General features: G+C 47.8%; 1 long non-coding RNA gene across 2 annotated transcripts in view; it reads left to right on the top strand.

Annotated features, from left to right (window-relative positions):
• The window catches only part of LOC140615738 (uncharacterized), a 41,044-nt gene continuing 19,322 nt past the window's right edge, over positions 1–21,722 (top strand). Inside the window, exon 1 of one of the 2 annotated variants that reach the window (XR_012016223.1) lies at positions 1–142. This is a non-coding gene — a long non-coding RNA (uncharacterized lncRNA). Of the gene's footprint in view, positions 159–21,722 lie in introns of both variants that reach the window. The other variant, XR_012016221.1, reaches the window with a different exon arrangement.

Here is a 21,722-nt window from a genome sequence, read left to right as displayed (position 1 = left end):
GCGGGACCGGCTCTCCCGCGGGGAGGACTTGCATCTGCGTCTCGGCTCGAGCTGTGTGACCGCGGACACGCCAGGAACCTCTCTGAGCCTGTTCCGCTCGCTGTAACCGGGCGCTAACGAATCCCCGTGGACAGGGTTTGCTGTGAGGGCGAAGTGATGTAATTGCAGGGGGCACTCGGGGCTTCGTCCAGGGCACAGGGCACAGGGCACAGGGCACAGGGAGAGTGTTTCCTGCCGCCGGGGCTGGGGGTGGGGGAGGGCGCCGGGCCCTGTTCCCCGCGTCTCTGCAGTTCTGCTTCTCCCCTTTTCAGGTGCGCAGGAGCTCGGCCGCCCCGGGCCCGCGGCAGGCCAGGGGGAGGGGAGGGCAGGGGAGGGCAGGGGAGGGGAGGGGAGGGGAGGGGAGGGGAGGGCTCCGCAGCCCGCCCCGCCGTGCTCCTCACGCGCCCTCGGCTCCCGGGCGCCTCCGCAGGCCCCGCACCCCGGGGTCGCTGTCAGGCAGCCTCGGCCCCGCCCCCGCCGCGCACAGAAGGCCCCTTTGTCTGGGCCACACCTGGCTGCGGCGGCGGCGGCGGCGGAGGTGGTGACGGCGCTCCTGGCGCGCGGCCAGGGCACTTTCAGCAATAACAACATTAGTCATGCCTCTTCCAGAAACCGCCTCGTAAACCGTTGCTGGGCCTGGGTGGCCCTGGGCAAGTGTTTTTCATTTCCTTTCCATGTTGATTTTTAAAGGCAGGCGGCTATTTGGTGCCAGAGATCTCCGGGTCAGTGTTGGGTCCGCTCCCTGACGCTCTGGCTCGGGTGGGGAGGGAGGGCACGCGGGCCCCCGCAGAGCTGAACTGCGCTGCCGCGGCCCCCTGGGGAAAGGTGGGCTCCAGACACGAATGCCAGTCTCCAGGGACCCCCCCTTGGGTTCTTAGGAGAATCACCTTGAAGGCGGCTCCTTTGTTTGAGGAGCAGGATGCTGCCCCAGCGGCTGGCACTGGCATCTCTCCCCAGATGCAAGGCTGCCATCAGGAGGGAGAGGGCCTCGTGCTCATCTTCCGACAGAGCAGGCACAATGGGAGTAAAGCTACTTGCCCAGCGTGTCAGCGACGGCACCGAACTAGGTGGGGGCGGGGCGGCGGTGCTTCTGGCATTGGGGGCGGGGGCGGGGTGGCTGGCAGGAGCGTTTGAAGCCAGGTTGTCAGCGACTGGAAATTGGAGCGTGCTGACTGAGGGGGTCTTTAGGGTTGTTCCCGGAGATTACATTTTCCTCTTCTCCCAGGCACGGAGTGGGATGGCATTTTCTTGTCTTGTTGAGCTTGAGTATTTGCATGGAAGTGAGTGTGTCGCTCCTGAGTGTAAGTTTTAAGAGCCTATGCTTTGCTTTGCAACGTTCTTTCCCTTTGCCATGGCAACTGGCAATGTCCTAGATAGTGGCCTCCCCCTCCTGCTTCTCCCCCTCCGACAGCCTGGGTCCTGGAGTGAGGACATGAGAGGCTGATGCTGGGGGCTGTTTGCTACCTCAGCATGACCCGGCCTGTGGGGACTGCTGCACCCACCCACCCCTCCCAGCAACCTGCAGGCCCCCGTGACAGGCAGCAGAAATAAAATTTCCTGTCCTCCTCTGTAAATCTGGAGAGTTTCCGAGTGTGCAGAAGGAAGGCTCTGCAGTGGGTCAGAGGGCATCCCGAATCTGTGGTGGCAGTCATGGCTTTCCACATGTCCCCGCCTTGCCCAAGTTTGAAAACTTAGATGAAATATTATTTACACCATGAAGTCTTCCATAAATATGGGAGACAGGTTTAGCACATAAAAACCCAAGACACACAGTTAACTTTGATTTTCAGATAAACAGTGCTAAACATTGTATCATTTTTTAGTATAAGTATATCCCAGGCAATATTTGTGCTAAAAAATGCTAAAAAAATGCTAAAAAAGTATTGTTTCTATGAAATGCAAATGTAACTGGGCATCTTGATTTTTATCTATAAACCTTTCTTTCCTCGGAACTCCATAACATTTCAGCTCCATTTATCACTTCCTACCTGTGGTAATCTGTCTACCCATTCTATCTGTCCCCTTGGACTTTGGGTTCTTGAGGGGACACCCATCTCTGAGGCATACACAGTACAGGGATTAACTCAATGAAAAAAGTTGGCTTTGATGTGGCAAAAGGCTCCTAGAGGTACTGAAACAAAAAAATCAAAAGTACAAAGTGGTAGACATTTGTGTCCTTTTGCATTTTCCTGCTTCCTTTCGAAGGTTAGCAGAATTTGGCATTTAACATCTTGCTGTGACCATGGTGCTGGCATCCGGAATGAAAAGCTTAACTTCTTTTTAGGTTACAATCATCATTTCCAAGCCAACTCTATGCAGGAAATGGACTCTTTCCTCCAGGGTCCCTGCCCTGCTCTGGGGCAGGTGCTCTGCAAACCCTGGGTCCCTGGGGGTGGGAAGCATGCTGAGCCTCTAGCTCCTAGATTGGCTCCCAAGGCACCTCTGCTGACACAGGTCCGGCAGGAGAACCTTGGGAATGAAGCCACAGATGACCATGATGGGTGGACTCGGCCTGAGCAGCAGAGCCTTTGGTGGGGCGCATGACTCCCCTTTCAACCTGGCAAACCCATGTGGGGGTCATTGAGGTTCTGTGGGTTGGACTTCTGCCAACGTCTGCCTTTTAGCCCTTAGAGAAGTGTCAACATCCTGAGAGCAGATGTTTCTCACTTCTCACTGCCAAGACACGGCTTAATGTTTATCTCATGCTTCCTTCTCAGTCTGGGCTCAGGGTGAGGAAGTACATACCTCTTCTGAGCTGGATCTGGTCATCCTCCATCACAGAAGCTTTAACGGGGCTGGAGCTTCTCTCGCCACCCCTTCCTTTGCTAGTCATATTCTCCCAAGTTCCTGGGGTTGCGTATACAAGAAGAAAACTAACCAGATTTGCAGAATTGTGTGCAACCTTAGAGCACTAACTAGTACAGCTAGTAGTAACTATCCTGTGTGATACCTCCAACCTGATTGAGAGGAGTAAACTTTCATAAAATTTATACAAGCAATGCATTTCTCTACATTGCAATGTTTCCCCACTTGAGTTCTCTCTTATCTCCATAACAACCTGTATCCCAGAATAAGCAGTCAGCCACAGTCAACATATCTGGAATGGGGGTGCTCTTGTATTTCTGTATGGGGGTTTCTTATCTTCTTCTTGTAGGCCCTTGACAGGATTTGATGCTTGCATTTGACCCCCAAAATAGGCCCCGATGGATCTAAGGGCTCTCAACATTCTTGGCACTTGTGTCCCTATGACAACATCCCAACAGCTAGGTTCCAACAGCCAATATCTGAGCATCATGCATGCATAGGGCCAACAAGAGGATATTATAGAACCCTACGAAGAGAGAACGGGGAAGCAGAGATCAGGATGTGAGTGTGAAGAAGAGCGCCAAGGGTGGCCGTGCCTCCACATCAAGACTTTGGATCTCCTCTGGTTCCAGATCCCAGTTTCTCCCGAATTTTCCTTGCAGACATCCCTTGACCTCTGCCCCTAGACAGCTCAAGCACAGGACAGACCCAACCCCCCTTGATTTCCCTGCAGCACCCATCCCTGCCCCCATTTGAATGATCAAATACACGGAACATTCTCCTGAAAATCGAAGCCAAGAAGGCCTATATGGCAAAGACACACATCAGGTAATTGAAACACAAATATTAGGCTTTCTGTACTTAAAAATTCTTTTGGCCATTTCCACCACTGTCTTCTCGAGCCTTCCGTGGTGTCGTCCCCCTGCTCAGGTGTTCTCTCCTCCAGTGTGACCTTGCCTCAGACTCATGGGACACTGTGACCAGGAGGGACTCATGAGGGGAGGGCTTTTGAGATCCTGCTCGTGTTCTGTCCTGACTTTAGTGATGTCTACATGGAGATTTGCTTGTTAATTATTTTTTAAACTGAATATATGTCACTTGCTCACTCTTCTATATGTATTAATACACCTTACATTAAAAAAAAAAAAAGAAGGTACCTGGGTGGCTCAATAGTTGAGCAATCTGGCTTTGGCTCAGGTCATGATCCTGGGGTCTTGGGGTCAAGTCCTGCATCCTGCTCCCCATGGGGAGCCTGCTTCTCCTTCTGCCTATGTCTCTGCTTATCTCTCTGTGTCTCTCATGAATAAATAAATAAAATCTTAAAAAAAAGAAGGAAAAAATTCCTGTTCATTTCTTATGTAGTGTGGTTCAGCTATCTCTTATTTACCTCCTTCTAACTACATCTTAGAGCCTACTTTTCTATCCCAAAGCAGTTTACTAGGTATTTTGCTAAGTGTAGGCAGTTCTTCCCTGAGGAGGAATGTCTTAACATAAGATAAGAAAACTCTTCTTAGCAGGATGGGTGTCACACGGTTTTGACAATGCCAGGGTCCAATGTGGCCACAATGTTGGGTGTGGGGAGGCAAAAGGCAAGAGCCAGAGATGACAAGGTCAGCTGAGCTCAGTCTGAAGGACCCTGCAAGCCAGGCTGTACCATGTGCATCTTATCTTAGGGGCAGAGGAGCGGTGGATCTAAGCGGAGGTATGCCCAGTCAAACTAGATCAGAAGCCATCATGGGGTTAGTTTAGAGCCTGCAAGGCCAGTTAGGAGGAGGTGCAATGTGTTCAGGTGGGAGAGTGAGCATGAACTGGCAGGATGGGGTACAGGGAAGGGGATGGGCAGGATTCATGCTTTGGAGATAGAGTGTATAGGACAAAGTGACCTATTGAGTATGGCCTGGAGGGGAGAGGCAAGAACCTGAGATTTCTAGCTGGTCCTGTCACTCTCTGAGAAGGAGAAGGTAGAGGGGCACAGCCTGCAGGTGGGCACACATGTGCAGAAGGCAGAGGAAACGGGAATTGGAGATTCTCCTTCAGAGCCCCAAGGCGAACAGTGAGAAGAGACTTCTAGCTCTTTTGCCTTTCACTCGTCTTGAGATTAAAATCTACCATCCGGTTAGTGAAGATGGCAAGGCAATCCTGCCTCTTGGTCTCTCTCACCATCCGAGGTAGGGACAAAAGTGGAGAAAAGGCAAGAAAGACAAGAAGGAAGAAAGAAAGGAGCCTGAGGGAGTACAGGCACAGGAAGGAGTAGGAGGAGACAAGGAGGCGGGAGGGGAAGAGAGGGTGGATGTGGGTTCAGTGGAAGGGGATGCAAGCTGTCATGCCTGCCATAGGCAGCAGTTCTTTCCGCAGAGTGTTCATACCCTTGTTCGTTCATTCATTCACTCACTCATCCACTCATTTGGAAAATGTAAAGCGCCTACTATGTGCAGGCTCTGTGCACAGGCTCAGTGGAGGCTCCCTGATAAGCAAATCACATAAGGTTCCAACTCAGGTGGAGTTTATAACCTGGTAGGCAAGGCAAATGATGAGCAAATAAATACAAATTAAATACATCATGACAAATTTTGATAAAGCCTATCTATGAAGGAAGACTAAAGAAGGCTGTAACAGAGGGGAACTGAATTTAGGGAAGTGTGTGTGTATGTGTGTGATGTGATTCCTTAAGACAGAGTCAGGGAAGCCTTCTTAATGGAGCATGAAAATTTCCCAGCCAGACTGTGATAGTCAAAATAGGTAGTAAGAACCAACCCCAGATCTCTGTGGCATAACATTAAACTTTTGCTTTTCATTCACATTCAATTGGCTGAAGTTCTGGGTAACTCTTCAGGGCAGCTGCCCTCCACGTGTGGCTCAGTGGCTCTAGGAGGCTTTGATCTTATGGCACCTCCATGTTAACTTGTCTTCCAAGAGCTCTGCGGCAGGGAATAGCATGGAAATGCCTCCCATTCTGACTGCTTCTGAAGTGACATGTGTCCCCTGACATTTCACTGCCAAAGAAAGTCTCATGGTTCTGCCTAATTTCAAGGAAACATGAGCCCAGAAGGATAGGGAACAGAAATCTTGGTGAATGCCCGTAATGTCTACCACATAGGCCAGGAATGGGGAGAAGGGCATTCCAGGCGGGGAAGGAAAGATGGGGTAGATGGAGCGTAGTGAGCAAAGGTTAAGCAGTGCGAGTTAATTTGAAGATGTGGTCAGGCTCAGATCTTTTTTTTTTTTTTTAAGATTTTGTTTATTTTTTCATGAGAGACACACAGAGAGAGGCAAAGACATAAGCAGAAGGAGAAGCAGGTTCCCTGTGGGGAACCCGATGCAGGACTCGATCCCAAGACCCTGGGATCATGACCTGAGCCAAAGGCAGACGCTCAACCATTGAGCTACCCAGGCGTCCCAGGCTCAGATCTTATACAGGAAGGTTTATGTGTTCTATTCTAAGTACAGATGAATGTTTTAAAGGAATGAATTCTGGGTGTATGATTCATTGGTTTAAAAAGTGGTTTGGGCTATTATATGGAGAAATGGAGGAAGAGACTATTGAAATAGTCCAGGCTGGAAATGATAGTGGCTCAGACTAGGGTGGCAGACAGGAAGAGAGATGGTACAGTGGAGAGATATCTTGGTGGTATGATTGGTGACATTGGGTGGTAGACTGGAATGGAGGAAGAAGAAGGGTCAAGGATGACAGCGAGTTTTCTTAAGCAACTTACTGAATGAGATGCCAGGAAGGCAGGAATAGACTGTGAGCATGTGTGTGTGTGTGTGTGTGTGTGTGTGTGTGCGCACGCACATGCACACACATATTTCGGGGGAGCTTTAGGGTTCAGTTTGGTACAGTGCAGGTAGAGCTACCTTTGGAATGCCAGCAGAGATGCCGGATGGGCAACTGGATATAGTATCTGGATCTCTGTGGTATCAATATAAGGTGAGCAGAACCTCCCTGTTGCACCTAGAGAGAAGCAGGAGACCTTAACACAACGCAACTTCTCTCCTTTCACTCAAAGGCCAAGTATGAATGTTACTGCCTGTCTTAAAATATAGTGTATTGATAGGCTACCTGAGGGCACAGTAAGGCCAACAGAGATGATTGCCATTGAAAGACAATTTACTAGACCCAGTTTGGAGGAAGAGGGGGCGTGCCATGTCATGGAGGGCCACATAGGGAAGCACCAGGGTCAGTCAGGAGACAGAGTGGGGAGGGGAGAACTATGGGCAAGGATCTTAAGATATTGTAGTTCCTGTGGGAAAGAACAGGTGAGGCAGGGTAAGCAGATTTACAGTTGGCTAGTTTGAGTAGTTTCAGCAGGCTCTGGGGTATATGGCTGACCCAGGTTGTCTGTACCCAGCTCTGGGGTGATCAGTGTAGGTGGACAGGACAGTGTAGGTGATCAGTGTAGGTGGACAGGTGTAGGTGGCATGGACCTTCCCAGGGCGGAAGAGCCTACCAGAGGAAGGTGAAAGGGTGGGCTTTCATTAGCTGGTTTGTGTTTGAGAAGCATGCTCTTGGGCCGGTTGTTTCCTGGCTCTGGGACTTGATTAACCCTGAGGGCGGTGGGGTCAGTCCCTCTAGGGCCAGCAAGGCCCCACATGTCAAAGCATCAGAATGCAGAAAAGTAAAAGACACAGTTAATGAATTGCCACCTTGTGTAACAGATTTCCACACTGGGCACCTCAAGGTGACCTAAAGTTCAACCATGCTTAGAGGAAAGATGCCTAATGACATTTTGAAAAGCATTTGTGAGCTATGTTGTTAATAGATATCCCAACATACCTACCACCCAGCACTTAACTTAGTCATCTGCTTTAAGAGCTACATGTAACGACAGAGTATACATAGCTACCCCCTCCACCCCCAGCAATCCACTCCCCCAGCAATGCCATAAAATGAGTATCTCTCTTGGCCCCAGGGACTCTGTAAATGAAATAAATCAGCATAGGCCAGGTACATGAATATGATGCAAAAACCTTGATTTTATGTTTAATTCTAATTTGCTCTTCTGAGAAGGGTTATGTTCTCGAGAGAGAGAGAGATGGGTTGCCTGGGAGATATGGTTCTCAGTCCAGAATCTCCATTGTCTACAAAGTATCACGGACATCATTTAAATTTACCATAGAATGGAATGATTGGAGAAGAGATCACTTGACTGGATGAAGGTACTGGGGAGGCAGATGCATGGGTGTGAGCATGCCTGCACATTCTTGCTGCCTGTGCCAGATGGCAGGGCTTTACCCCTCTCGGATGCCGACCGGCTCCTGAGCTACTCACACTAAGTAGGTCAAGGTGTGTACAGTGTGACTCCCATGCAAGTGTTCACTCCCCAGGAGGAGGGGGAATGGCTTGTCATCTGCTTGCTACAAGACTTTCTGCTCACTCAAAAGGTGCATCTGCCGCTGTGCACCATGTGGGTGCACATCACCCATCCAAGCCCATCATATTGTTCTGTGTCTGTTTCAAGACTAGCTGCGGCGAGACTCACTTATGAGCAAGTCAAAAACTAAAACTGTCAAGGGAAAGGGTTTGAACCACCCTTTCACATAGGGCCTGTCTTCCTGTCACCATCATCAAATGCCCACAGGAGGAGCCTTTTGAGGAGGTTGTGGCCAAGGACTGATGTTGAGGCTAAAGTTCAATACAGGTGCAAGGAAGAAGCACTTGAAAGAGACACAGGGAAATGAGGGGTCTTGCGTGTTCCACTCACTGTACTTACCAGGGCATCGTCCACACTTCCCCGTGATTGAGAGACCACGTCACTGTTAACTGACAGCCGCTTCAGATGAGAATCGTGCAGGTCAGTTCTGGGCTAGCCCACCACCCAGCCACAGCCAACACCCCCTCAACAACCTGCCCAGATTCTTGGGAGACTGCTGTGCCTCCTGAATTCAGTGGGAATTCACCCTAAAGACAGCCACCTGTCCAAAGCATCCTTGCTTCTCAGGAAAATCACCTCATGGATGATTCCTAAGCTTATGTTCTTCCTTTATGGCAAGACTTTTAGTTATAGGAGTTTTCATTTTTAAAACAAAGCATCGTTAATTTGCCAAGAACATTGTAATCACAAGAAACGCTTCAAAAAGAAAAGACTGACTACATTTTGATTCTTTCCTTCATATTAATGTCATCTTATGCCCAACAGTCCAAGATCCAAATTAAATAGAAGCTCATGTCCTTTGTTAAAAGAGCCATTAGTGTTCATTACTAGGTGTCCAGCTCCCAAATCACAAGTTCCCTTGTTAGGGGATTGATGACTGCTTTGTAACACACACTAGTTATACTTGAGAATAATAGCTGTGTTCTCATGTCAAGATCCATGGAGAGGCTGCGATTTTACCTCCTTGCGAGCAAGGCATTTGATGAATTGTCAGAAGACATGGGTCTCCTGGATCAGAGAAGAGAAACTTGTTATTCACAGCAGCCTCACCTCACAGAGGGTCAGCAGACTGGTGCAGACGCCAGTTCCCCCCACCCCCAAGTCTGCAGAGCAACAGGATGGGCTTGGATGGGTGATGTGCACCCACTGGGGGCACAGCAGCAGATGCACCTTTTGAGTGAGCAGAAAGTCTTGTAGCAAGCAGATGACAAGCCATTCCCCCTCCTCCTGGGGAGTGAACACTTGCATGGGAGTCACACTGTACACACCTTGACCTACTTAGTGTGAGTAGCTCAGGAGCCGGTCGGCATCCGAGAGGGGTAAAGCCCTGCCATCTGGCACAGGCAGCAAGAATGTGCAGGCATGCTCACACCCATGCATCTGCCTCCCCAGTACCTTCATCCAGTCAAGTGATCTCTTCTCCAATTATTCCATTCTTTGGTAGCTTTAAATTTTTCCCATGATACTTCATAGACAACAGAGAGTGAAGGTAGCCAGGTAGGTGTCTTAGTCTATCCAGGCTGTGATAACAAAGTGGCTTAGGAACAACAGTTCTGAGATGGGAAGTCCAAGATCAGGGTGTGTCATGGTTGGTGGGAGCCTTTGTCCAGATGCCAGGCTTCTGGCTATATCCTCACATGCTTACGAAGGCTATGCAGGTAGAGAGCTCTCCAGGGCTGCTTGCATGAGGGCGCCAATCCCACTCCTGAAGGCTCTACCTTCATGATTTAGGCACCTCCCCAAGGGCTTACCTTTAAATACCATCACCTTTCGGGGTTAGGCTTTCAACATATGAATTCAGAGGGAGACAGATATTTCTGCCACAGCAGTCGGAGACTGAATGTTTGCAGCCAGTCCTTCTATATATCTTTGCTGGGGAACAAATGAACAACCCAGAGCCCCCAGAGCCCCAAGAGCCTGCACTGTGGTCCTTGATTGCTAGGGAGACTAGAGCTGTGGGATCAAAAGAGGACAGGCATGGCCACTCCAGCGGGGCTTCTGAGACATGGTAAGAGCAGCATCCAACAGGAAAGGCCTTGTGTGGGCTGGAAATGCAGAGCGTGCTGCGCTGGGAGGTGCTGGCACTCAACGCGGTCTGTCTCAGCTTTGTCATGCTTGTCCTATCTTCCTGAGTGTCTGTGTCCCCACCCTGGGACTCCTGCCTGCCATCCTCCTTAGGACCTCCTTCTCTGCTTCTTTCTTAGTCACGTCTCCCATTTCTGTCTCTCCATTTCTGTCCTCTTGTTCTTTCTATTTCTTTTTATGGTCTGGTTTGAGTTCTTCGTGCACCCGTGTGTATGTGTGAATCATAAATTTAAAATTTTTTTTTCAAAAATTTCATGCGATGGGCAAAAAGCCCCAGAGTAGCTTGGAAACACACAAGCATACTCAGTTCATTGCTGAGTCGGTATCTTACCTAATCCTGGGAGAATCCTAGGAAGTATTAGCAGACTCACCTTACAGATGAGACACGGAGACTCACAGAGGTGAAGTAAGCTGCCCAGGGCCACACGGTGGTGTGTGTGGAGCTGTAGCTAGCAACCATGCTGGTGAGTGGTGCCTGGTTAAGTGTGACAGGAAGGATGTGAGTGGTGAGCAGTGGAAAAGTGAGGACTTTGGAGCAGCACACTTATGTGTGTGTCTTGACCCCTTTGCATGTTGGCTCTGTGACTTAGCCTCCCTGGGGTTATCAACAGCAGATCTCAGAGTTGTCATTGCAAGATGCTGGTATGGATCGGCCAACGTCCCACACGATACGCACCCCACCCCCACATCACCTCCTCTATTCTCCATTTACCAAGCCCACCCACCTTCACCTCCTTGTGCCTCAACACACCAAGTGGGCTCTACCCAAGGGCCTTTGCTTGTCCTGTTTTTCTGTGTCCTGGACCGCTTTTCCCCAGGTGCACAGCTGGCCGACTCCTCACTTCCTCAAGGTCTTTAATTGAACTCTTGGTAAAGGGTTCCTTGACCTCTGTTGTTAAAATCTCAGACCTTATCCCGGCAACACTCTCAGTCTCCGTCCTCTTTGCTATTTGTTCCATAGGACACACAACTTTCCAACATCATATATACCACACTAGTTTTTTTTGTCAGTCTTTCCCAGGTAGGAAGTACATTCCACAGGGTCACACAATTTTGTCTTTTTGCTCACGGCTGTATCCTCAACTCCTAGAACACCACAGACAATAAATACTTGTCAAGTAAGTAAGTATTATTATTACCTCTTTCTTTTTGGATAGTACTGGATCAAGACCCCTCGAAACAATGGAACCAAAACCAAAACTACCTCTTCAGTGGCTGGCTGGTCCTCAGCCACCTCACCCACAAGGGGTTCAATGACTTCTCTGTGAGTAGAATTTCTGCAATTTCATTTTCACTTTTTTAAAACTCTGACATATTTCAGTGGTGTGTGTTGAGTCAGTTGTTTTGAATCCTAGAAGTGTTTTGAAGCAGAATGGAAATTCGGAGCACAGGCACAGCTGGATTGCCTGGCTGGGACACCTCAGTCTTGGTACTGAATGTGTTTGCATGTTGTCTCTGGTTTCACTCCTTCTTTGGGTCCATTGTCTAGACCCAGTCAAGTCTCTGATTGTGTAATCTGGATGCTCATGAGGAAGCCTAAATCTGCCTTGTTTCTCCAGATCCTGGTCCTAAGTTTGGACCAGAATGTTCTCAGGGCAGCTTTGGCCTCCTGAGACATAGCATTCTCCCCAGTTAACAGTGTCCCCTGGTGAATGCCTTTCCGAGATTCTTATGTTGTTTTTATGGTAACCTTTGATTTCGAGTACGTTTAACTGCCTGTTCTAAATATTTCTAATTACTAATGTGGCTTCCTTCCTGCCAGTCAGATCATCTTCATTCATGAGTTTTGCTTTGGTGAATCAGCTTTCTTTTTCTTTCTTTTTTTAAAATATTTTATTTTTAAGTCATCTCCATACTCAATTATGGGTCCTAAACTTATAACCTCAAGATCAAGAGTTGCATGCTTTGCTGACTGAGCCAGCCAGGGGCCCCATGGTGAATCAGCTTTCTTGTTTCTTTTTATTTGTGTACCATCTGAGGTGTGTTTGTGTGTGTGTGTGTGTGTGTGTGTACACAGCATTTTAGCATAGAATTCCCTTAGAAAACACATAGCGTTCTTCTTCACTTCTGTTGAGAGGATCTGCCCCTCTATAACGCTCTACCCATATGGTCCAACTGAAGGGAAATCTTTTCAATGACTCTTGCAGTAGATTGTTTTATTCTTCTTCCACTGGCAATACTTCTCCTGCAGGAGGATTATGCATTTCCACCCTATTGCTCTCAGGCCTGGCCATGGAACCTGGGAGCAAATATGACTGGTGCCACAGTTTTGAGCAGCAGCTTTTGGCAGCACTGACTGGTCAGCCTTTCTTCCTTTTCTCTTTGTTCTGGCAACAAGATGCTGCTCCTTTAGCCTGACTCCCTGGGGGAAGATGATGTGGAGCTGGGCAACAGCCAAATGGTGATGAATGTGTAGCATGAAAGAGAAAAAACCTATATATGCATTTTTAAAATATTTTATTTATTTAAGAGACGGACAGTGAACAAGAGTGAGAGGACAGGGGCTGAGGGAAGGGCAGACGGAGAGAGAGAAACAGACTCCCCACTGAGCAGGGAGCCCAATGCGGGGCTCGATCCTGGTACTCTGGGATCATGACCTAAGCCAAAGGCAAATGCTTAACTGACTGAGCCACCCATGCATGAGAACAACAGATAGAGAAAGGCAGAGAGGAGGGATCCCTGGGTGGCGCAGCGGTTTGGCGCCTGCCTTTGGCCCAGGGCGCGATCCTGGAGACCCGGGATCGAATCCCACGTCGGGCTCCCGGTGCATGGAGCCTGCTTCTCCCTCTGCCTGTGTCTCTGCCTCTCTCTCTCTCTGTGACTATCATAAATAAATAAAAATTTAAAAAAAAAAAAAAAGAAAGGCAGAGAGGAAAAAGATGTGAACATGCTGGGCACCCTCCCCCCTGAGGCTCCTGGAGCTGCCTTGGCTCATGCCTTCCTAAAGTCTAATCCTTGGATTCTATAAAATAGTCATTGTTTTTCTAATTAAATTCCTGTGTTGTGTGTGTGTGTGTGTGTGTTTATGTTTGCTTGAGTTCAGATCTACTACCACTAAGAGTAGTGAAAATAATATTAATACTAATAATGTAGTTAAACTAAATGTTTACTATGTGCAAAGTTCTCTATACTCAGAGAACTTTTATTCCTACAGTAACCCACTTTACAGATGAAGAAACTGAGGCACAAATAGAGAGGTTAAGTAACTTGTCCAAATTACTCAAGCAGTAAGTAGCAGAGTCAGGATTTGAACTCAAAATCTGACTCAGGCCTGTACCCTTGACCATAGGATGCAGGACCTCTCTCTAAAAGAATCAAGGTGTTCCTCCTGTGAGCAGCCTCCCAGCATCCTTCATTTAGGGCAAACCTTCTCACATCTGTGATTTGTATGTGGCTTATATTTGCTCTGATCTCAACCATGGAGGAACTAAATAGAAGAAGGACAGACATCTGTGCCCCGCTCCGCCCCTCCAAGTATCTTTGAATTCTAGATCAAGGCATAGAAAAGGAAAGAAATTCCATGAAAAGGACTATAGCCACCATTATAGTGCCTATTGTTCCAGATGCTTATGTTTTTTTTTGTTTTTTGTTTTTTTTTTTTTGGAGATGGGATACTGGTCTACCAGCTACATCCTATTAAAGGCAAAGGCATTAGTAAAGTAAACTTTAATTGTATTTCTGGTTTTACATGCCTCTGCTGCTCTAGTTCCCATACCTCCTCCATCGGCCAAAAGTTTTTGCACCATTGAAAATAAGACGAGGAAAGGAATTTCACCAGACAGGAGGAAAGCAGATTCTCTTTTTTCTTTCCTTCAAGGTATTAGAATTCTAGCTTGTGAAAATACTAATAAAGGTCTTGGTTAAAAATAAAAGCCCTCATATTGGCTCTAACAGAGAGAGATGTAGTCCTGAGCTCCCTTCAATGTCTGAGTGAGGAGTAGAATTCTGGTAGCATTTACAGAGCTCTTTATTAATAGCTTCCTGCGGCAGTGAAGTTTGTGATGAAGAGATACCCTCTGACCAGTACAGAGAGAGGCTTTTAGAGGCACAAACGGTCAGGAGCTGGCTCAGAGAGGAGCAGGGTACTAGATCTGGACACCAAACTAGGTAGTAGTAGGGTACTAATATTCTCTCACAACATGGGTGAAATTAGATGTACTTCCTCCACCAGATATCTCCAAATAAATTAAAAATAAGAATCTCTTCAATATATTGAGCACTTTCTGTGGTGGGGACTGGGATTAAGTGTTACGCTTATCTTACCTCATTTTCGTGCTCTGTGATGGTTAGTTTTATATTTTAACTTGGCTAGGCTATAGCACCCAGTTACTTAATCAAACAAATCTAGGTGTTGCTGTGAGGGTATTTGGTAAATATGGCTAACATCAGCTATCAGTTGTTTTTTTTTTTTGAGAGAGAGAGAAAGTGCAAGTGGGAGGAGGAAGAGCAGAAGGGAGAGGGAGTGAATCTCAAGCAGACTGCATGCTGACCATGGAGCCCGACATGGAGCTCAGTCCCACCATCCTGAGACCATGACCCGAGCTGAAATCAAGAGTGAGACGCATAACCTACTGAGCCACCCAGGCGCACCTGTTGATTTTAAGCAAGGGGAGATTACCCACCATAATATAGGTGAGTCTCTCTCAATCAGTTAAAAGACCTTAGGAGCAAAAACTGAGGTTTCCTGGAGAAAAAATTCTGTATCAAGACTGCCAGCATCAAATCCTGCCTGCATTTCCATCCTGCACTATGGGCTTCTGATTTGGCAGTCCCCATGCCGTATGAGCCAGCATCTTCAAATAAATCTGTGATATACATGAAGGAGATAGAGAGGTAGAGAGAGATTCTGTGTTTCTGGGGAATCTGGACTAACGAAACTTCTGGCAATCCTACGATTATCTCCATTTTTGCAGTTGAGGAGTTTGGGTCTCAGAGGCGTTGTCATTAGGGAACCTGCCCTGTCACCCAGCTAGTGAGAGGCAGAGCTGGGTCTGTTTCCATAATCTGTGGTTTCAATGCCATAATATGAGGTCTCACCAGGCTCACTGAAGTGAGAGAAGCCTAGCCAGGGAGTTTTGGAGAAATGAACACGGAAGTATATGTCATATATCTCCTTACTCACCATATTTGCCAAAGGGTTCCCAGGAGTTAGGGTTGAAAAGTGACTCTTAAGTCTCAGAGAACCAGCTTCTTCACAGCCTGATGTGTCTAACAAATCCATTTCTGGCCACTGTGTCGGCACCTTCAACTTGTCCTGCCACAGCTAACTTTGTGTGGATTCTCACCGGCTTGGTCCCCCCACTCTCCCACCCCCACTGGTCAGTACCTGGGCTGCATGCTTCCCCAGCACAGCTCTAACTGCTGCTTCTCTGTCTTCTCCACATTTCTGCCTTGGGACCAGACCACGTGTCAATCTTGCTCACCAGTGAATTCTGGGCATATAGGTCAGTGCTTGGCACATACTTCCACTTAATAAGCATGTGTTGAAGGAAGTCATGACTGGCCGCTGTGAATGTGACCACGTTGCCGGGTGATTTAAACTGTCTCCAGCCTCCATTTTTGGGGAAGTGCTATAAAAGAGTCAAGAGCTCCATGACCTGCCCTTCTAGATCGAGGCCTCGGATCGCTGCTGTTGGATTAGCTGTTAAGGAGTGAACAACGTGCCGTCCATGGCCAGTGAAGCCTTGCTCTAGCAGGCAGGCTCAGCCAGAGATCACGGAGGCTGCTCCTGGGTGGTCCTCACACAGGAGATCTGTGCTCGCCCCATGCCCCCTTGGAGCATGCTGTCAGAATCAATAAGCTAGGGATGGATTTGCAAAGTCCTGTCACTGACTGTATAATGAGAGCAAACCTTTAGAAAATGAGCATTCCTTTAGACTGAGTCCACAGGCACAGGACAGGCAGAAACTGGCACTCACGATAGAGAGAGCCAGGCCAGACAAGGATGGGGAAGGCTGGATGTTTATCATGTGACTGTCAGGCTGTCACCCAGAGTGGGCTGGGGAAATCCCACAGAGTCGAGTGATCTGATGTGTCATGTAAATTCATGATACAGTGAAAAGAGCACTGCCTTGGGAGTTCAATGATCTGGGCAGGTCCTTAAACCTTTCAGGCCTTAATTTCATTATCAGGGTAATCGGACATTGGGACCTCCCCAGATTTTAGGATAAGATGCCTCAAACCTCCACTTCGAGAGCTGCGATGTCCCAAGTCCCCACTGATTTTGCACAGAGCCTCAGATCATCACTCCTGGTTCTCTTCCACTCTCCCTACCCAAGAGTGCCACCTCCCTCTCACCACAGTTGGACCCTGAACTCAGCATCTTTGGTTGCTTTGTTGTGGACTCCAGTCTTGCAAAGATCTGTAGACCGTGAGGTGGTGGGCATATGAGGTCCACAGCCAAGCCCCTTTTCTCCTGGTCCTGCTTTCAGCACTGTTGAAGTGTAGTGCCTTGATGAACATAACTATAACATGATTATAGTTATAGTCCTATTCTTCCAAAAGGCCAGATGAATCCCAGGATGGACATAGCTTCAGATCGGGCTAGGCTTCCACTGCAAAGGAACGGGTGACTATCTGGCTCAGGCATCAGGAAAGCTGATTCTAGAGCAGGTTCCAGAATGGACCAGCTGTGTGACCTTAAGGCAAGTCTCTGACTTTTCTGAGCATCAGTTTCCACTTAAAATGGCAATGAAGTCATGATTTCCATTTCTTCCACAGCTTGTGTGAGGCTCAAATGAGCAAGCATATGTGAAAGAACACACTTTATTTCACACGCAATCTCCATATAAGGTGTTACTAAAACACGAAATACACAGAGGGAGCTTATCTTTAAATTTTCAGATTTAGGATTCCCCCCATCTCTGCCTGGAATGGAGGTGTGTTGGAGATGAGCTCAATTTTTTTTTGCCATTTTTATTGAGGGAGACTTGGAATAAAATTTCAAAATTGCTCACTTAAGAAGGAAGCTGAAAGCATTTCTCCACTTCTCTGTAGTTAGTGCTCAGTTAGATTTTTTGAAATGTTTAAATGACACGCACTTGGCTTTGAGTGTCTGTGGGTTTTCTTACGGTGCTGAAGTCTGTCCTTTCTCAGCTCGGTGGTCTGTATGTCTGTCCAGTGGACAGTATCAGTGCAGGCAGCATTAAGTGAGCCACTTCAGCCAATCCACATGACTTAGTGGGATAATCGACAGGTTTGGTTGAGTGCAGAAACTGGCACTCACGATAGAGAGAGCCAGGCCAGACAAGGATGGGGAAGGCTGGGTGTTTATCATGTGACTGTCAGGCTGTCACCCTGAGTTGGGGTGCCCGCCCTGCATCTGTGAGCCAACTGTAATTTTCTCATCTCACTGGCATGCTACTTCCTGCCGTGAGATTTCTCCTACAGGTCCATCCCCTGACCCTCAGCACTATCTGCAGCATGGTGCTTCCACGCCGCCCTGTCTGTACTGCTTTAGGATTGACATATTCTGTTCTCTCTCCTCTGAGGATAGGAAATCAAGATTGGTTTAGATATTACATTTGAGAAGTCCTTTTGATGTCTCAGTGGATAGTTATATATAATATTAGTTATTTATTGCTGTGCAACGAATTATCCTTAAACTTAACTGGTTTAAAACAACATTCAGTATCTCACAGTTTCTGTGGGGCAGGTTTCTGGGTATGGCTTAGCTGGGTCCTCTGATTCAGGGTTTGGGGACTTTTGTAGGGCTGTAATCAAGAAGCTGTCTTCTTCTGTTCCTTCTGTTCCTTCCCAGATGGCGACTCCTAAAGGCTGGAGGGCTCAGAGCTCTTCTCCAGTCTGGACATTTGATCCCTGCTATCTCATCTCTAACTGGCCTGGCAGCTCAGGAATGTCTGTGTGCAGCCCAGCCCTCTTCCCAGAACACCAAGCTCACATCTTGTGGAAGGCAGCCTCTTCTAGGGTGACCCCAGTGATCCCCACTCCTGGTGTTTATGACTCCTGTTGAGTGGAGGCTGAATCTAGCAAATAAGATACTGCCAAAGTGATGGGATGTTGCTGATCCAAGATTTGCCTTCCATTCTGTTGACCCTCTCTTCGTCTCTCACCTGCTCACCGTGATGGAGGCCAGGTGCCGTGCTGTGAGCTACCCTACGGAAGCCCACATGGCCAGGAACCGGGAGCTCCTTCTAGCCAGCAACTAGTGAGGATCTGAGGCCGTAGGTCCAATGATAGCTGCAAAGAACTGAATCCTGCCAACAGCCACATGAGTGAGCTTGGAAATGGGTCTCCTCTGGTAGAATCTTCAGATGAAAACACAGCTTCTTGGGGCACCTGGGTGGCTCAGTGATTGAGCGTCTGCCTTTCACTCAGGTCATGATCCTGGGTCCTGGGATAGTCTTGCATCAGGCTCCCACGGGGAGTCTGTTTCTCCTTCTGCCGATGTCTCTGACTCTCTGTGTTTCTCATGAATAAGTAAATAAAATCTTAAGAAAAAAAAAAAAAAGACTAGACAACGCAGGCCAGCAAGGACAGGATGAGAGCCAGGTTGAAGCTGAGTCAAAAAGAGGGCTCAGAGAGCCTATCTAAAATTGGGTCAAGGAGAGAGTTTTACCACTCCTCTAATTTTTATGTATCTGTGCAACCATGTCATTTGCATCTGCCTCCTCTTCTAGATGATAATCTCCCCGAGGACAAGGCCATTGCCAGCTTCTGTTCACTGTCCCATCCCAGCACCTATACTGGACTTGAAGCATAGAAGGTGCTCAGTAACTATTTCATGAATGAATGAATGAATGAATGAATGCCCAGGATGCTCAGCAGGGGAATTGCCCTGGAAGGCAAGAAACAGTTGTCCACACACTGCAGCTAATTCTCTGCCTGGCTGTCATTATTTCCCTTCTTTGTTTCTATTTGCTTAATTGCACCTTTTCTCATTTGACTGCCTGGCTGGGAATTCAGCTCCAGGGGGACTCGGAGCAAAGTCAAACTGTTTGCTCCCGCAGCTTGCTGATGCTGACTCAACCAGCTCTGCCTGCTGAGGCCTAAACACACTGATCAAAGACTGGGAAGCAGCTAACCTTAGTCTGTGGTGCAGATGGTTTGTACAGCCTGCCCTCTGCCTCTTGTTCCTTCCTCATTTTCCAGGGGCTTTGGGATCCCCTGCCAGCCTTATGTTGGGGGCCGAGGGGCAGAGGGGGCCAGTGAGGACCCAGTGGCCATTTCATTGTTCCATTATTTAATTTGCTTGGGAGAGGGAGGGTAGAGAGAGGTTTGCTGAGCACCAAGGATTGAGAAAGGGATCCTTTTTTCAGGAAACAACTTCTTTAAGAACAAAATACCAGGAGTAGGATTTGGGTATCAATTCTCAATCCTCTCCCCAGTGACCTCCTGAGCAATATGTCAAAATGGTTTTTGAACCCCTCCCATTTTTACTTGGTGTCTGTTTCTAGTCAATCCCAGTCCATGCCACCTACCTGACCTCATTGTCCAGTCTTAGCAAGAATCCTGCTAAATTAGTTTAGGGAACCCCCCCCCCCCCCCACTCCCCACTCTCCTTGAGATCTGATCTCCCTGGCCTGCCTTCAGCTTGAATCTAGTTAAGTGGGTTTAGCAAGAATCTCCCTGCCCCTAATGTATCCTCTTAGTGACTTTCCATCCCCTGCCGCCTCTGCTCATTGCCTGTAAACTCCCACTTGTCCTGATATTAAGCATTGAGCCTCATCTCTCTTCCCTATGATAGTCTTGACACCTATTGCAATAATTCTGAGTGAGTCTTCATTACCATTGTAGTGAGGATCAGAAGAATTTCTCCATACCCTAACTGCTGTGAAGGTGAAAAGCTCCGGGCTGTGGAAGCAAACAAATATGGGGATCTGATCTCATCGGGGAAGTCAAGGAAGGCTTATGGGAGGAAATGATGCTTGAGCTAAGATCTTCCATCTTGAGGAAGGATGGAAGACAAATGTTAAGAATCATCCAAAACTTGGAAATAAAGCAAGAGGGTGATGGCATGACCTTTCAGTGCCAAACTGTAACATTGTGGAAAAGTCCACGCAAGAACTGTGTAGCTCTTTAGAGGAATGTACCAAATTTGACCTACTATTAACTGTTGACCAAGGCCAAAGCTGTGTGAAATTAGACGTTATCTTGTAGACAATTGTTAAGTGGCAAATGACTTTTGTCTAGTAGAGTTGCAAACAGTTCCGTCCAGTTGAAAAGACAGCCTAACAGGTTACAGCTGCATTGCTCTATAGGACATTAACTTGCTTTGGATCCAACTTGGCAAAATTATTTCAACATTCTTTTCCTGAGAGAGCATATACACGTCTGTTCCACAAATGCTCTTTGAACCAGTTTTACCATCCTGCTGGTTTCCTCATTAGTGTGTAAAAGAACTCTTCGGCATGCTCTCAGTATATATTTGCAGGAGAGCTGTGCTTTTAATGATTTAAACATCATTAAAAAAAAATCACTTGGACAGGGGTGGGTGGAGGAGATCAGAGAAGTGTGGTTGGCACTTAGTTGCTTGGGGACCCAGTCCCAGCCTTTGAGGAATCTAAGAAAACTGGGCAAAATCTAGAAAGTGGTAGTTGTGTTCTTGGAGTTCCTGGATTCGTGAGTAAAGCAGAGCATTACTAAGCTGTCTACTCAGCAAGGTGACTCACTGCTAGGGCCGCACTGTTTCCTATGCAGCAATTGTTGGAGGGCTACTGGTGTGCATCACCAGACGCGAGTTCATATATCTAAGCAAGCTCCCCTCAGATCTGTTCGCTTTCTATTTTCTATTTCTGTTAATGAGGTTCCCACCTCCCCCCACTTTCAAAGCTTCTATGTTGACCTTAGGGCACCCTTCTCCCTTTTCTTCTTTGACTACTCAGCTACTAAGTTCCATCAATGCTTCCTTTAGCCTATTTCTGGGAACTGCCCCTTCCTCCCTGTCCCCATAGTCACTATCCACTCCAGGTGCCTGGAGCCATGAGGACCTATTATAGGATCCTCATCATTTTCCAGTTTCCAGGCTCTGCCCTCTCCCATCCATTCTTATTATGTTTTTGCCAGATTTGTCTTTTTTGTCCCATCCTGCTTGAACTCCTTGGGTGTATCTGCAGTTGTAACTCAGATTCATTTCTGGCTTTCAGAAGCTTTATGCCGGGGAGAGGGGTGGCTGGTTGTGTTTTCTCCTTCTGGGAATCCTCAGGATGTCAATCTACCTCCCCCTCCAGATCTCCCTGGCCAGTGGGCTCAAGGCATAGCTTGCCAAGCCATGAGATCCACTAGTTAATCGGTTAGCCCATGAGTGGGCACTTGATTTATGGGCAGCCAGTGTGGGTGGCCTGGCCTAAAGATCTGCCTCACTGGAACAGCTGGTGCTGGATGGAGGCCACTTGGCCAATCTGCTCCTCTCCTGGGAGTCCAACTGCAGACAGGACAGTAGAGGAGAGTCAGCAAGGGGTG

Source organism: Canis lupus, chromosome 24 (assembly GCF_048164855.1).
Source record: "Canis lupus baileyi chromosome 24, mCanLup2.hap1, whole genome shotgun sequence".
Taxonomy (NCBI): Eukaryota; Metazoa; Chordata; class Mammalia; order Carnivora; family Canidae; genus Canis; species Canis lupus.
Note: the sequence above shows the minus strand (reverse complement) of the source record. Positions and strands in the feature narration are given on the sequence as shown.